We start from the raw sequence: 17,487 nt of genomic DNA on the forward strand, positions 1-17,487 counted from the left end.
TCAAACATACTTATTGAAAATCAAGACAAGATGATAAGCAGGGTTGGTATACCTGCAAGATTCCATGTATACTTCAGTACTCATGAATACAGCAGAAATATTTGTCATTCTCCTCCAGGATAGCCACAGAGCCAAAAGCCAAGGAAGACAGAGTGGACCTGGCTATCTTCTTCCCAGTTCATGTAAGGATGGAAAAGGAGGGGTGGATTTGGTTTCCAGAATGGATCAAGAAAAGTCCCTAAAGTCCTCAGATGAGGTCATTACAAATACAGCACATTCTTTGCATCTTTCCCATCTTCTGGCATAACCAAGACAAGGCTATGTAACCACTGAAGTATTCTGTAATCAATTTATCTTTTATGTCTTGTACTATATATTTATATAAAATACTGTAATGGTCAATTGGTGAGTTACAGTTAAAGAATACAACTTCTTAATATGAGACCTTCAATTAAAATAGTGTTTATTGTTTTCATGGATAAATGTTTATACCTCACTACTTTTTGTATCTTCATATCTTTATATGATGGGTTTCATATCTTCATTACAATATGTACAAAATGTACATAATTACTTAATTACAAAATTATTACTTAATTACAAAATGTAATATGTCATTACAATTGTGTCATTACAATACAGTGAACAAAATACAGAACAGATACAAGTTCAGGTGGAATTCACCTCAATAAAGATGTCTTTGTTTACAATAAAATTCCAGATTAAATATACGTGGAATTCTAATCTGGGAAAGAGGTCCCTGCAATTTTATAGTTAAATGTATTTAAACTCTAAGCAATAATTTAATAAGAAAATAATTTAAGTAATCAGTTAAAATAAATCTATTTTTTTAATTATGTAAATTCAATAGTATGTACGGATGGTATCATCTAGATACAACAACAAAAAAAGATAAAATGTTTAATAGGTATTTTGTGTAAAAAAGCAAAATGGTACATTCCTTTGCAGCCTTAAAGTAATGAAGTATCTTTATCTCATTAGTTACCATTATTGGATGAATAAATCCTAATTTGCTATTATTACCAGAAAACTACTAAAAAGGTTTTGTTGTTTGTTTTTTTGTTGTTGTTGTTGTTGTTGTTTTATAATCTAGAAGATCAGCTAAACTAAGAATCAAAGGTATTAAGAGAAGTCAAAACCCATATGAAGTATGAACCCATCATTGATAATGTTCTTATAAACATTAAAATAGCAATTTTGCAGTGAGACTTCAGGAGAGTAGACAATAAAAATAATAAGTTAACCCCAGATTTGGTTATCACATGGCCTGTCATGAATTCTAACAAAGGATGCAAGCAACAGTGCATTCAGGAATAACAACACAATTAATGTCCATCTGTGTGCTCTGGGGAAAGCAAAGATTCTCAGACGTGGTTAGTTTTTTTGTTTGTTTGTTTGTTCTAGTTTTATTAGTAGTAGTATTTTTAATATCCCAGATTTGATAAAAGAAAGTATCCATAACACAATTTATATCTGGACATTTCAGAACCAGCAAACACAGAGATTTTCTTGGGAAGATACTAGGTTTGCATGCAGCTGCCCATGACTAAGGTACAACCTCTAAATTTATCTCTCTTTGTCACTTTCTTGTTCTTTCTAAAATAGCCAGGATATGTTCCAGATTCAATGTTACTGACTCCTTTCCTAGTCTCCCCTTCTTCAACTGCCTGCTTTCACCATCACCTGGGTTGCTATGTGAGAAAAAGATAGAGGAGATTTTCTTTGTATTACACCATGCTGAGTCTTCCAGACAAATGTTTCCAATGAGAAAGGACTGAGGAAGACTAAACAGATGGCCTTGGACAGATAATCAGATAATTTTCAAAGCCATTTCCAGGAAAGGATCTAACAGAGAAAACAGAGGAACTCAGGTTTTAGAAAGAATAACAAGGTTTTGCAAGGGGAGCAAGATACAGGCCTGCATTCTCGGAAGAGTGAGAGTGCTCACAGGCAACAACCACTTGGTACTACTTGTCCCTGGTGGCTGCTGTCTGCTCCCTGCAGGGTCTTTAGCAGTGTAGAAAAAGCCAAATATCTCTTTGTCAAACACTTTGTGCAGTTTCTGGAGAGCAACAAGGCACTGACACCGTAAGAGTGCTGTGCTTTCGGTAAGGTCTTTGGCTTGCCTAAATTGTTTGCCCAAATTGTTTGCTAAATTTGCTCTGCAAATAAGAGCAAAGACAAACAGTTTGTAAAGGTGTGTCTTTTGCTAGAAATAATTTGTATGGCAGGTATACTCTTGCTTGCTGACTCAATGTCCTGGAAAATGGCCATACCTCATCCTTTCATCTTTAACTCAGGGAAGATCCTCTTCCAGGTGTGTTACCCTGTGCTACATAGCTAGGTAATCCTTGGCCAACCATGCTTCCAGAACAAGGGTGTTCAGCTTGCTCACATCACCCACCAAGAACATGGCAGAGGAATGCTCTAGTAGCCTCTGGTGAAGGGGGCTGGTACTCAGGAGGCACTGACATATGCCAAGCCTACTTAATGTTGTGTCTCATACAGGCCTGCAGGGTCAAAGGGGAGCACTGAAAGACAAGCAGTCATTATCTGGCCATGGAGCTCCTTGAGTCAACCTTGAGCTAGGATCAGGGAGGGCAGGTGAGTTCAGGGATATGGTGGGTGCTGGAAGAGTCCTGAGAGCACACACAAGCTCTGCAACCTTTTCTTCCTCCCAACAGACTCAGCTGCTGGTGCTCAAGGTCAGCTCTGACTGCTGGCTTGGCTTTTCCTCAAGGGCTCTTGTGAAACAGAGGTTAACAGCGAGAGCAACTAAACAGCATACAAAGCACTTTAAGGGATACAAAATAATTTCTGCATGCTACTATCCTAATACAACTGTGCAAACTGTATGTCATAGAAACATCTCATGCTGTCAGTTTTTGTTACTGAAATTACAGTTATTGGCACTTGACCAGATTAATAAGGACATTTTCTCTTTTCATTCTATTTTTTATTACAAAAAATCAGATGTCAGATGTTCTTCAAAATATTAATGCTTCACTAGATAATAGTCAAAACGAAGTTTATAAAGACTTTTCCTATTATCTTTTTAATTACATGCCTTATGATTGGCTGCATATTCCAGCAGATAAACTTAGTGCTACACATCAAAAAAGGAAAAAAAAAATCAATTATAATGAAAATCACATAAAGAAAAATCCTAAATCTATTACTACTTTACATCAATAAAATCCAATTAAATATGTTCTTGAAAACTGCTTTTCGTATAAAATTGCTTTTTGGCTTATAGCTTTTATTTCAATTTCTTCCAAGAACTATCCAAAAAGAATCTGGGGAAAAGAAACTGATAGTGAAGACCATTGCGCAAAGGCTAGTTAGAAAAGGCAAGGACAGCTGGTTAAACTATCTAAATTCTTTTCTTCAGGCAACAGAAAACCAGTTAAATGAAATATGTGAAACATACAGGCACGGTTCAAAACTGAAATTACAACATTTTTAAGATGGAAAAAAAAAAAAAAAGTAATTGAAGGGTAAGAGTGGCATCTGGTGTGTCTACCTCAAGATTAAAATTTCCTAGAGGAAAATTGTGAAGTTGTGTAAGGTTATTGATTAAAATAGCCAAAGATACTTCTCAGAATCTCGGTCTTACTGTGTGTTGAAATTTTGCCCATGGTAGAAGTCCAAACTCAATACTCTAAGTAATTAAATTACTGTGTGCAGTGGTTCTCCATACCAAAATGTCCTATGCCTTAATGTAACACTGTCTTTCAGTGAAAAGAATACAGTGGCAAATTGTTCCTGTCATGTTAAGAATTCCGAGTCTAGGAGTCTATTAGCACTGCACACCAAAAAATCTAATAGATAACAGGAAGAAGCTGTGTTGCATTAAACCAACCAATACAAAGAGAAGCATATATCAGTGAAAGATACTGCATTTCATCTCAGACCTTGACTTGTTTATATTCTTCAACAGTCACAGCTACCTTAATACTTTTACTTACTTTAAAAGAGCAGCTAGCAGACATGTCTATGGCTGAATGCTGACTGCTCTGAAAGGGCATTGCTGCGCACAATGGTTCTCACACCCACCCAGGATATTTGGATCCACAGCACAATGACAAGGGCTACTCTCTCTTCAGCCTCCCTACTGTTATGTCTTACCAGTAAAAATATTTGCTGGGTTCTTGTTTTAGTTTGCCTTAAGTCACCCATACAAAGTTAGTACAAATTTCTTGGTAAGACTGCAATTACTTCTCCTCTCCAAAAGAAATGATCTAATTGGATGATTAGCCTAGTTAGACTGTCAGAAATAAATATTGAAAGGTGTTTAAGGACTGGACGGTGTTTAAAGACTGGAAGGTGTTTAAGGAGCAATTCCTTGTTTTTAATGACAGCAGTAAATGAGGAAGGAGTTGTATTTTCTCATAATTATCTAGAAATCTTAAGATGACATCAATAAATGGATTTCTTTTAAAGCACTTTGGCCTAAATTTCAGAAGCCATTTGAGAAATCAATTTCTTCACACCATTTTTTCCTCATTTTAATCCACTGTTCTGAATAAGCTTTCACACTGTTTTGTAACATCCTTCACCTGAATTGCATGATAATATGTCATCGTATTGCGAGTTGCAAGACCTCCTATCTTGGAAAGCCTATTTAATACTGATATGCAAATCCTTGTACGCTGTTTTCAGAGGAGAACCGTGCTGAGTCTTTGTGTTGTCTGTGATAAAGCACGTGAACATGGAGATAGAAAATGAAATTTAGAGAGTGTATATATTTTAATAGTAGCCATTTTACCACTTAAAAGCCTCCATACTGTCTTCTTCAAGAGTTTATGTTTTTTTTTGTTCTGGCTTAGATGTTTTTGTTTCTTTGTTTGTTTACGCTAGATTAACACATTTTGTTTTAAAAATCATCATGATCTTCTGTGGGATTAATAACCTTTTTTTTATCATTTAACTCCCAAAACATGTAAGCTAACAATATGTTTTATATACCAATGGGATTTTTTTTTCGGAATTTAGGATTCCCTGCAATTGAGATTTAGTTATTTATTTCTGTGAGGGAGTACAAAGCCTGCATGTTTGTAGTACTGTTAGTCTTCAGAGGGAAAATTACTTAAGTCAGCTCATTAGACAGTTGTCAAATATTCTGTGACTTTTATGACTTTTATTCTTTTGATTTGAGGTCCCTAGGTGGCTAGAGGTTCCTTGGCCACAGCCAGCAGTGGCAGCAATGGGGAACATCCTTCCCTAGTTCTCCTCACTAACCGACAGCAATGATGGTAAGAGACTTTCCAACATGCCAAAGGCCAAAGCACATTGTAAAGAGAAGGAATTCAACAGCCCAACGTCTTCCAAATGTTTCTAATCAATACTCACTCTGTTAAAGACAATGGCTACAATCAAAAGCTTGTTAGACTATAAGCATACATTCATAGCATCAACAATCTTAAGATCTTCCTTTGTTAGCCTAGAATAAATCTTAATTAATTTAGATGTTCTTATGTAAATAGACACCCTAGTCCACCAGCACTTGGGTAAGGACATCTGAATCAATGCTTTTCACTGTAATGGGTCCTTGTAATCAGCAGTTTGTTCAGTCTCTTTAGGTGCAATTGTCCTTGTTTCCTTCCAAGAAATGAAATCATAACCTCCCTGTGTGATCTTATTAAATAAATCTATTACTGTGTAGTATGTAATGTTATAAAATACTGACTGAAGCTTTCAAATTTCTTCTGAACTTGATATGTTTTGTGGTTTTTCTTTTTTTTTTTTTTCTGAGTAGAAAGGCTGCTAAAGAACCCATTTTCTTTCAAGCCTTTCAGCTAGAATAGTATCTGCCATAGCGCCTTCTGGAGTACTTTGTTATATATCTAAGAGTTCATTCTGCTTTTTTGACTTGTCATAAATCCAGTTAATCTCAAACCTTCTACACTTTTTTAAAAGTGTACACTTTTTTTTTTTTTTAAATCTGTTAGTTTATGTTTGAATTCCATGCCTGAAAAGATAGTCAGGTGCTGTTCATCCATATATCCTCAGTTGTTTCCTTTATTTTTGTGGGGAATTTGTTTTGTTTTGTTTTTTTTGCATTTGGGGAATTTTTCTAAAACAATATAATTTATTACTGCATTACCCAATTGCCTATACCATTTATCTTCTTGATCTTTTACATTTTCTTTAAAACATTTTTGAAAATTTACACATAAATCTTTAATTTGTAAGGGAACAGAGGCAACCATATTAGTTTGTGTCTGCAAAAACTGAAAGTTTTGATTCACAGTGTTTTAAATTAAATATACCCTGAAGTATTCAGAGCAAGTGACTACTCCTATGGACAGAGGTAACTTGGCTTTCCTGAATATTTGACTTACAGGATAAGCCAGTCCTGAATTTGTCATGATAAATCAGTTCTTGAAGCTGAATCATATGACACAGGCTAGTAAATATAGTCCATAATTTTCAAATATCATTTGAATCTTCCCCTGCACTTGAATCAAAATAAATTTCTTTTCTAAAAATTTTCCCCAAATCCTAAATACCTGCATAACAATAAAGAAACAAACAAACAAAAAAAGACAATCATGAATGTACAAGAGCAGGGTTAGAGTATTCCTATAAATTTTCACTATGAAAGATTCTGGATTAGAATATGTCTGCTCTTGTCATCCATCTTTTAAAATAAAATAACTATGTTTAACTAATAAAACTGCAAAGTGGCTGGCTCGGAGAACATTATGGATCTTGACTGTTATGTTCACGTATTTTTCATCATCATCCTGCAAACTCAGTGCAATATCTATCTTTCATTATTGCTTGTTAAAAAAAAAAAAAAAAAAAAGCCATTTAATAGTATTTATTTTATTGGTATGTATTTTTTTTATTGGTATGTTTTTTTCCAGTATGGTTTACCAGTTCATATTCTTTTATTCCTTTTTATTTAGGGAACAAAATTACATTACTGTGACATATGCCCTGTCAGTATTTTCATGAACTCTTAAGAATTTATTATAAGTTGTAATAATGTGTATGGATATTAACACTTTCTTCAACTCTTTTTCAGACCATAACTCTGCTCCACTGGGATTTGTTTTTCAAATGTGAAACTTGTGAGCCTTTTCATGCAGATTTGACTCTCCCTGCACGTCACCAAAGTAATACAGCAGAAAACTAAGGTTTCGCAGTATCCAGAAGTGAGAGATTTTGCTTAAACACGAGCTTATTTTCCCAGGGAGGTATGAAATGAAGTATTTTTAAATATTTCTAGAGTTCAAAAGAGAAGAATTTCCAGCCTTCACTGGAATGGCATTAGAAAGTCCAAAAGTCATCAGACATTAGAAAGTCTTAAATCCACACAACCAGTGGTGTTCAGGAAAAAAGTTTATTTGACATTTATCTTAAAAAAAAAAAAGGACTAGATTTCTACTCTGCAAATGCAGATGGCTTCATGCATATCTGAAAGTGAGAGATGACACTTCACTATCTACTCAGTGAACTTCTCTCTTTATCTTTTATATTACAATACTTTACTACCTATTGTGCTGTGTAAAAAAAATTAAAATTTAACCAAGGATAGTGCTTGAAAATGTCTTAAAAAAAGCTTTCCAGCTAAGAAATGATTTTCCAAATCCAAAACAAGAAATGATTTTGCACCAGACTATATTTCTATTCTCTACTCAGATGTTTTATCATAACATTTATATAGTGGCATTGAAACAGATTTCATAAAAATTTTAAAAGTAGTCACTTGTAAATACTTTTTTTGTTTTGCCCATGTTTTCCAAACTTTGTTGATTCAAGTGTAGAAATTGACATTCATAGAGTCATAGAATCATAGAATCACAGATGGCATTGGAAGGGACCTTAAAGTCCACCCCTGTCATGGGCCGTGATGCCTCCCACTAGACCAGGTTACTCAAAGCCCCATCCAGCCTGGCCTTGAACACTTCCAGGGGTGGGCATCCACAGTTTCTCTGGACAGCCTATTCCAGTGCTTCACCAACCTCATAGTGAAGAATTTCTTCCTCCCATCTAATCTAAATCTACCCTTTTTCAGTTTAAAAACATTCCCCTTGTCCTATCACTTGTCCTATCCCCTTGTCCTAAGACTACCTTCCCAGCTTTCCTGTAGACCCCCTTAAGATACTGGAAAGCCGCTGTAAGGTCTCCCCAGAGCCTTCTCTTCTCCAGGCTGAACAACCCCAACTCCCTCAGCCTGTCCCCATAGGAGAGGTGCTCCAGCCCTCTGGTCACCCTGTGGCCCTTCTCTGGACTCACTCTAATATGTCCTTGTTCTTCTTATGCTGGGGTCCCCAGAGCCGAATGTAGTACCCTAGGTGGGGGTCATTAAGGCCAATATTTTAATATATCAAAGTTCACAAGGTATACTATTTAGCAAAATTAAGAATAGTGTTAAACTTTGAATGTTTAGAGTTTCAAGAAATTCTTTTTACATTGGTAATTTCTGTTCTTTCAATAAAGACTCAGATGTCTAACAGCTTCATTTTGCAGTACTATTTTTCAGTCATCATTTTTATCTTTGATCCAGTCACCACAAGAATGTTTATTTCTGTATGATAATGCAAAATAAGCCTTGAAGTCAGTTAAATAAATTCAGATTTGTTATTGTCATGCTGTCAAAGTGGTAGATAGAGAGACATGAATCAACATTTATCTTTGCCAGTTAAATTCAGAAAAAAAACTAAGGTGCCTATGATAGTTTCTCACTATCAGCTCAGAATATACTTTGTTTTGCTTGAAATATAGGTCATGAAAGAGGTTTGTTAGCTAAACATTTTGCTACAGTCTAACTCCAAAACATAACCTGAACAATGTGTTTGGCAGATTATTAAGAATACACATTATCCTTCCAAAAATACTGGCAGCCCTTAGATATGTTTATCTTTGAATTTTGAGGAACTTCTTCATTTTTTTTTCTCCTGTAGGCAAGATATGTTCACTGCTGTACTTGAGCAGACTAAATTCTGAATAGCTTCACAATATAAAACCTTCCCATTAAATATTTTTGTTCCTATATGATGAAATGCACATACCAGATTCTTCCAAGTTAGGTTTATAGTACTGTTAAATAGTGCTAAAACACTGACAAACCAAAAAATAATAATAATTTTGAAATAAGTGCAGAAATTTGCTACTTTACAGCATCCTCAATTATAAATGATTAGTTTACTTTACAGCATATTTCTTCCAGAAGTCTTCATTACTAGCATTTACTAAGGGTGCCACTTAAATACATTCATTTCTGAAAGACATCTTTACAGTGAAAGTGAGTACTTTAATAAAAAATTGAATGTTTACCAAAGAATGCAGCAGTCAAAGAAACAAGCATACACAACTAAAAAAGATGGAAATTAGTAGTTCAGATAAAACAGATTTTATATCTTCACAATTTATTTAATTATATAATATTTCAAAGTCATTGTTCAATTCAAGACAATTATAAGATCCCAGCCTAAAATTTTCTCTCAAAGTAGTCATAAATCTCTAACCAAAATTCAGACTCCTTCCATCTGTTCACTTTTGTTCTGTCCCACATATCTTGGAAGTACAGCCAGCCCTGGACCCTAAAGTAAGGTAGGTCTCCACTGTGAGCAAGAAACATTAATGTTTCCTCCTTTGGTTGCATGAAGATTTAAGTTTTACCAGCCATGATTTCTAAAAGATGAATCACTGCATATGTTGAGCATGATTTCTTATAGCAAGCCACTACTACTTCCTGGTCAGTCTACCAAGATACAAAACTCAAAGGCTGACCACAAAACTCACAAAATTATATTAGGAACTCCTTTTATTATTCAGGTTTATAATTATGATTTTTGTACTGCAACGGGGCTATAATCAGAGAGTCATATGTAGACCATCACTTATGGACAGTCTTCTCACTGTTCATGTCTGTGCAGAACTGTCCCATCAGCTTTTCTTCTTCTGATATTTTCTGAAAGATCCCACTTGCTCAAGTGACCAAGATGGGTAATCTGCATTGCTGCAGAAGGTATTAAGATAATTTTGGCTATATCTTCTTTAGTTTTGTTTTACAGGTATGTGAAAGAAACAACAATAACTCAAAATTCCTCTTTTTTTGGAAAAATATTTAACTTTCAGAATAACTCCGGGAATGTTTTCTGACTAATTTTCAAAATATCGTGAAATAGAAGGGAATAGTCTTGCTGTCTTAACAATAGAACAATGACAAGAACTTAATTAAAAAACAGTGGTAAAGTATAAGTCATTGTAGTCCAAAATTACTGACTGTGATGTCCTCATTTTCTGCACAACTAAAGAACGCATATGTTTTCACATTTCACTTGAGAACATATTTCCCTCTATTGCATTTTATTAAATCTTGTCATTCTATTGTTGTGCAGGGGGAGTAAATTGCAAAGATATCACACAGAACAGAGCTGTTTTTGCTCTCCTCAGGGGCAGATATCAAGTTCAGTTTCTGTCTTGATAAATTCTTTATTTTTCCTTTTTGAGGGGGAACTGAAACCCATACATTGCTGCTATAAAATTCTGTTAATGTAGAAATGAGGTAGCATAAGGAAGTTTAGTAATGACCTGCTTCACTGCTATGAAAGAAAACTAATGACTATCAAATGAAATGGGTTGGAGTGAGTCTATTCAAACAGCAGTTTGAGGAAAATGATTAAGTGATCAAACTCTTTTTGTAGGAGTTTAATTCTGTTTTCCATTTTTTTAATCTCACTGACACTAGTGTTGACTTCATTATTTCTCTTTATCAAAGGCTAGTTTAGCCTAGCATATCTAATCAGCATGCTCTATTTATTTAAGCATGCTGTTGTCCAAGAGTTATTGGGATCTAAACATGAGCTTAAATTACTCTGTTGAATTGAGGTATACCCATTCTCTGTGCAGTGGGGAAAGAGAGAGGTGAGGAAAGAGAAGGAGTGAAGAGGGAGCTATACACACACACACACATGCACGCACACACAAAAGGAAAGATTATAGATCCATGAACAGAAACATCAGTGTTAAAGACACTAACTTTTCCTTTTTTTTTTTTCCCCAGTGGGAAAAAAAAAAAAAAGCAGCATAATTTTTCCCAGTATAGCAATAAAAAAATAAAATAAAAATCTTGTCTCTGTAGCACTTTGCCACATCAAATTTCTCACTGGATTTTTTTTTTCTTTTCTTCTAGCTCCTTCCCTTCTGTGGATGTGCTAAGAACCTACCCACAGCTTTCTACCAGGGCTGCAGCAGCTGCCTCTCAGCACTATGCAACCATTCAGTGCACCTGGAGAGGCATTTGGTTTCTCTTTCAATAGGAATTTCAGATTTAAGAACAAAAAAGAAAAAAAAAAAAAAAGAAATCTTTCTGGAAGTTGTCAAAGCCTTTTGACATGAGAAACAGAAAACCAACCTGCTCATTGCAAAACTGGTAGCCAAGCTATTTGTCTGAAACAGAGAACAGCAAGATGCGAACCCCAGCTCTGTGTAGTCCGCACCAAGGACATGAACGCTGATGCTACTCTTTCTCTAGCTGGCCAGAGATAAAAATACTAGCATGATTGTCACAGTTAGGTCTCTGAGTTTGAGAAATCTGTCTGACTCTGAGAAAAAAAAGCCCTGAATTTGTTGTCCTACATCCTGGTTTCTTATATCATACCCTAGTACTATGTTACTGGATACACTAATAGTGCAAGTTCTCAGTGTGACCGGAAATTCTATCCATCCATTTCAAAACATGCATACAATCATGACATGAAAGTTTCCATTTTTGACTTCTTCACCTGAAAACTCCCACTTAGCAATATCTATGGCACTAAATACATACTGTTTAACATCTCCTGCTTGAAAATTCAGCCAGTGCCATATCTTCAATAAATGCAGATATGACACAAACTAAACAACAGACTTCTTTATACAGTCATGTGCACATATGTATCTTACATCCCTCAGAAATGTTAAAGATTTTTTGAAGGTGACACTTTCTACAGAAGCTTCTGTTTTCTCAGGAGCTTTTTAGAAACCCCGTGTCTGTTGGCTTTCAAAGTTAAGCAAACTATTACTGGCATAGTCTTGAAAGTCTTTAATTTCATGCTGCTTTGTCTTCCTTCTAGCAGTCCTTAATTAAGGACATTATTCTGAAGCATTAGTGTCTGAATACACCAATGAAAATTCATTTAAATGACTCAGCTTCTGAGAACAAGTTTCTTTCTTTTTAAACAAAGAAGCACTAGACCTTCATGACTGCAGAAAAGCAGTAGGTTTAGCACAATCTGTTCAAGTTTTGTGAGCTACTTCCAAGCTTTACTGGCTGCCAGTTAGTCTGTAGCTTTCTCAGTCTGCTGAAAACTAAGTGTAAGTCAATCTCTTTTGCTTTATACCCCACAAAGTTCATAAATCACAACTTTATTGTTGGCTTTTTTCTCTAGAGCAAACTGAATTCCTGTAATGCTAATTGCTTCTCAACATCCTATGGAATGCTTACATTTTCACACTCAAAAAAATAACAAAAACACTTTTAGTGGTGGAGTAATTTCCATGTAAGCAGAAAATATGGCTAAAATAAACCATTAGACAAGGTTTGTAACAACTGCCTTCAATCCATGACAGCAACATAAGGAAAACATATTAGATCCAAAAAGTGCTTCTCTTGTCGCTGTCTACAGAGTCTAAAGAGAACGGATTGTTTCATTTCCTGGATTCATGGATCCCTAATGAAGTATAATTGTATCTCCATGATGGCTTCATGCTAAGTGAAGAAGAATACAGAGGAAAACAGCTTCTGAAAGGAATGTTTCAAAATGGGCTGTTAGCGAGGTAGTTAGAGATATTCTTCTCACCACCATTTCTATCATCAGTCTCATCTTTTCAGAGTATACAGACATAGGAATAACAAACACATAATGCAATTTTTCTAATATATAAATATTAATCTGTTAATGTCTTGTTGCAAGCAAGTCATATTTTAAACATGATTACAGATTTTCATTAGCTTTCCTGAACTAGCATAAAGTCAGCCTCAAATTCTCATGTTCCAAGTCATATTTTCTATGCTATCTTTCATTTTCTTCCTGAGTCCTTATACAATCAGAAAGGTCCTATATTGATCCAGACCAGGAAACCACTGTGTATTGAGGAGGTATACACAAAGCAGCTAACCTGAGGAGGCACAACCCTGTGCTGCTCTGTGTTATGCTGCACATCCAGTGTGGCCTTCAGGCTATGTTGTGCTGCTCAAATCCTCAGCCGCAGGATGAGCTCAGCTCACTACAACAGAGGAGCCTGCAGGCAGCTCCCACTGGAGCCAGTGATCACACCACATGCCTGGCCTTGTCTCTATGTGAAACTTTATGTTCTCATTGAAACATCCTTTATGAATGCAGTTGTTTTCTTGTAAGATGATTATATACAGCTCGAATAACCAAAAATGCAGGGTTACCATCATCTGAAGAAATGTGAGACTTAGTCACTATCTGTATTCCTCTTCTTATTCTGTCTAAGCAGCTATTTTATCAAGCCATTTACTTCTGAGCCTTTACTGTTGAGATCCAGAAAGAACCCTGCACTGCCTTTCTCTCTCTAACCCCTTCCATGTTGTTCTGTATAGAGCAGGCCCATTTATTAGTTCTGCTTCTGACTTATTTTTTCATTTCAAAATTGTAAATTATGGATGCAGAGAACAAAGCCAGGCCTTCTCTAACTTTTTTTTGGTTGTTTTGTTTTGTTTTGTATCTCCTCAGACAAATTAATTATTCTGTCTATGAGGCTATACAACAGATTTTGGAACTGAAACGAAGAAGCTGCAAAGCAAAAATGGTGTAAACTAGGTTGCCTTCTTCGTGACAGTGGATGATTAAGATCTCACACACTCACTTCACTAACTGTGGCTCAGTATTTTCTTATACTGTGATAACTTAACCCCTTTTGATTACATCACTGTAACCTCAGACCCTCCTTTATACTGCTGAGGCAACATCAGTTAGCCTTAATGTGCCTCTACATGTAATTCAAAGGGTTTTTTGGACTCCCTTTACTTGACCACAAAATATAAGCAGACTCTAACATGAACTAAAGTCTGTCCTGAAACCTATTCTAACTGCACATTTTGTTTTCCTCTGGGGAGGAAGAGATCTCACAGAATTTTTGATAACCACAGCTCTTCCTTCACTTTATTTTTTCTTTCCTGGAGAAGGCTCAGGGAGATCTTATCAATGTGCACAAATATTTGAAGAGAGAATGTAAGGAAGAGAGAGCCAGGCTCTTCTTAGTGGTGCCCAGGGGCAGGACAAGAGGCAATGGGCACAAACTGGAAAACAGGTGGTTCCCTCTGAACACCAGGCAGCACTTATGTGCTATGTGGGTGCCTGAGCACTGGCACAGGCTGCCTAGAGAGGTTGTGGAATCTCCCCCCTTGGAGATCTTCAAAAGCTGCTTGGGCATGGTCCTGGGCAGCCTGGTCTGGGTGTCCCTGTTTAAGCAGGGAACTGAAGCAGATGGTCTCCAGAGGTACCTTCCAACCTGTGATTCCTCATCCTTGGCAGAATGCCAGGCTAGTCCCTGTCCTTCCTGTTTTACCTATCTTTTTCCAAGCAGAGCTGAAGAGCCTCAATGGCCCTCTGTGGCGGGTACCCTCTGCTCCTGTACGTGGCATAAGTCTTGCTCAGGCTTGTGAGCCACAGCAGGCCTCAATGCGATGTCTGGGCTAGACAGCTTGCTAGCAACGGGGCCCCAGGGAGAGCTCATCCACATGAAATCTCTCATGGCCAGTAATGAAGGATTCTGAGCTTGACTACAAATCAATCACTTTATCTAATAAATATAGCTCCTCATCTCTTTTCCTGTCTATAATCAAAGGAAAAGTCATCTTGACACCATCTGTGGAGTTCTGTGAAGCCTGACTTCTTGTCCCACTCCCTTTAATGGCTGTTGTTTATACAATATAGGCCTCAGATGATCAGGCCTCCCCTCTGATCACACCCAGGCTCTGTGGTATGACTAATTGACAAGGACATAATTAAGTGCTAACGGGAGGGGGACTGCACAACCCGACTCCTAAACAAATTGGCCTGAATTCTTGAAAATTACTGACCAAAGGACAGTAACCATGCAATCCTATAAATAGGAATCCCAAATAAGAATTCTGAAAACTCCAGGGACTGCAGTGGGCTGCCCCCTCAATCTCCCCCTGAGATGAGACGTCTCTCAGGGTACCCACAAGGGGATGTGCAACTCAGGGATGATTCCTCAAGGAACAAGCTCATCCACAGTCAAACCCCAATGAAAAGTAGGGATATCCCTGAGAGGATGTGCATCTCAGGGATGACGCTTTGAGGAACAAGCTCACTCATGGACAAATGTCAACGAAGGAGTAGGGTGAGTAATTCATTTTAGGGGGTACTTTGGAAGCATGCAACTGGATTTAGAAAACCCCCAAGACACTGCAGTAGGTCTCAGGTGAACTTTGCCATTTGTGAATCTTTAACCAGTTCACTGTTTCTATTGTAGCAAATGACTTTAGATCATTGTGTTAATTGACTAATACTTACATACTGATTAAGTGCTATTAAAATTATATGATCTAATTTTGTTACTTGCTATAAAGGTATATAATAAATCCTTAATTGCTGCTACATTAGAGTTGTGTAAATCTAATTCCACAAAACCCTCACTCAGCAACTTATGGGAAGGAGAATCTTTAAAAGTCTGAAATTTAATGAGTAATGGGTTATCACAGTAAATCACAAATACATTTAGAAAAACTCATTATATTTGGTAATTGTTCCTAGCTACGTTGCCCAAGTATGCAGGAGTCACCTCTCTTGTCATGAAAAACAGCTACCTACTCCCATCGCAATAAATATTTTCTCATTTACCATTTCCTAGAAGCTAGATAAACCTGGTAGCCATTTTAGGGTGTTAAAATGTTGTTAGGTTCTAGGAGATGATCCCTCATGTCACATATTGCAAAAAATACATATGTATAAATTTCTTATGCAAAAATCCCATACATCAGTCTTGATGACAGTCAGAAGTGTTACAGGTTAAATGACCATAAGAAAAAGTATGCTCTCATCTCCCCACTCTGTTTAGAGTCACTAGAGTGAATACATGAAAGTACTATGAAAAAAGCATCATCATTCTGGCAACTTAGAGAAAACCTGCATTTAAGAAACAGCCACACCCTTTCAAAATCTTTTTGTTATATAGCTATCCCATATGACTGGTTATATTGAGATTCTTAAGTGTACCTGAAAAAAAAAATATAGTGTCATATATCATTTTATTATTTTGACTTTTACTTTTTCAGAAGAATTATGGTTTAGTTCTAAGGACAAACCATGCACACTAACCATCCTGTTCTTTGCAATACTTCTTTGTAAAGCATACTCTGCCTAAACCTCTCCAATTGACTCTGTAGCACAGTTAAACTTCACTCCTTTTCAAACACTTTGGAGTTTTCCTTATTTTGTAGAGAATTATGGAGGTGTCTCTGAGTGAATCAAATTATGCTCCAAAAGCTTTTGAAGAGAAGTTCAGTCTCTCCAGGCATTCCAAATTCTCTTCTTCAGGCTGAAAAAGCTAAAGGAAAGGTTTAATCAGGTTCGATCAAAAGATTTCTCTTCCAGTATCCAGATTTCCCTAAGCACAGTAGAACTGCAAGTATGAACATTAACACTGTCAGTAATGTATATATTTAAAAGGAAAATAATTCAAGGGGATTTTTTATTTTAGGAAATATGTGTATAATCTACATTTATAAATCCACACATCTAATTCAATGCCACTATACATCATCAAATTACTAAATGCTTCTATAAATCATGACAATTTCAATAAAATGTCACACTTAGAATTCATAGTTCAGAGACATAAAATGGAAAATAATAGAAGTAGACATCATAGCCAATCATGAAAGTAAAAATGTGAACAGACGGTGATGGGAAAATAAAAACCGTAAGTGCTTCGTTACAGAAGGTAATTTTTGCATTTCAATTTTTGTTGGCTCAGATCATTTTGACGTCCCTCAAGATGCTGTTTTGCTTCATGAGATTCTGGTTCTATGGTTAAGATCCTACCATGCAAACCCCAGCACCCCACTGAAGTCAAAAGTGAACACCACAGCTCATGTCTACAGTTTGAAGAGTTGGTACCTTTTTTGCTGCCTCGTCAAATAAAGCAATTCCATTAATCTGAAGGAAAAAGCTTCTTAGCATTGTGGTGGTTTATTTATTATTTATTATTACTTATGAGTAGATTTATTAGTGAGCTGAAATTTTGTTTTAAAGGATACAGAAATGTCTGAAAAAATGTTCCTGAAATATTTCAACTACGTATTTCATACATCCATTTATATGATCAAAAACTTTGACATCTTAATGTTCAGGGTTTTTTTTCAAACTATTGATATATCATCAAGCCAAGCTTCTATTGCAGTGCTTCCACTCTCCCCATGGAAAGATCACTATAGCTAAGTGTTGTGGTTTAACCCGGCTGGCAGCTAAACACTAC

The 17,487-nt window shown here is 36.2% G+C and overlaps 1 protein-coding gene and 1 long non-coding RNA gene across 9 annotated transcripts in view; one reads left to right on the forward strand and one right to left on the reverse strand.

The window, feature by feature from the left end:
* LOC310897791 overlaps nt 1-17,188 on the forward strand; it is a 24,420-nt gene extending 7,232 nt beyond the window's left edge. The window contains exons 1-2 of the long non-coding RNA XR_014582590.1: nt 1-15,351; nt 16,987-17,188. The exon at nt 1-15,351 is cut by the window's left edge and continues 7,232 nt beyond it. This is a non-coding gene — a long non-coding RNA (uncharacterized lncRNA). The remainder of the gene's footprint in view (nt 15,352-16,986) is intronic.
* Nucleotides 1-17,487, reverse strand: part of LOC310897767 (uncharacterized protein) — a 71,827-nt gene that overhangs the window by 30,073 nt on the left and 24,267 nt on the right. The gene's annotated exons all lie outside the window — the stretch shown is intronic.

Source organism: Anser anser, assembly GCF_964211835.1.
Source record: "Anser anser genome assembly, chromosome: 1".
NCBI classification, from domain to species: domain Eukaryota; kingdom Metazoa; phylum Chordata; class Aves; order Anseriformes; family Anatidae; genus Anser; species Anser anser.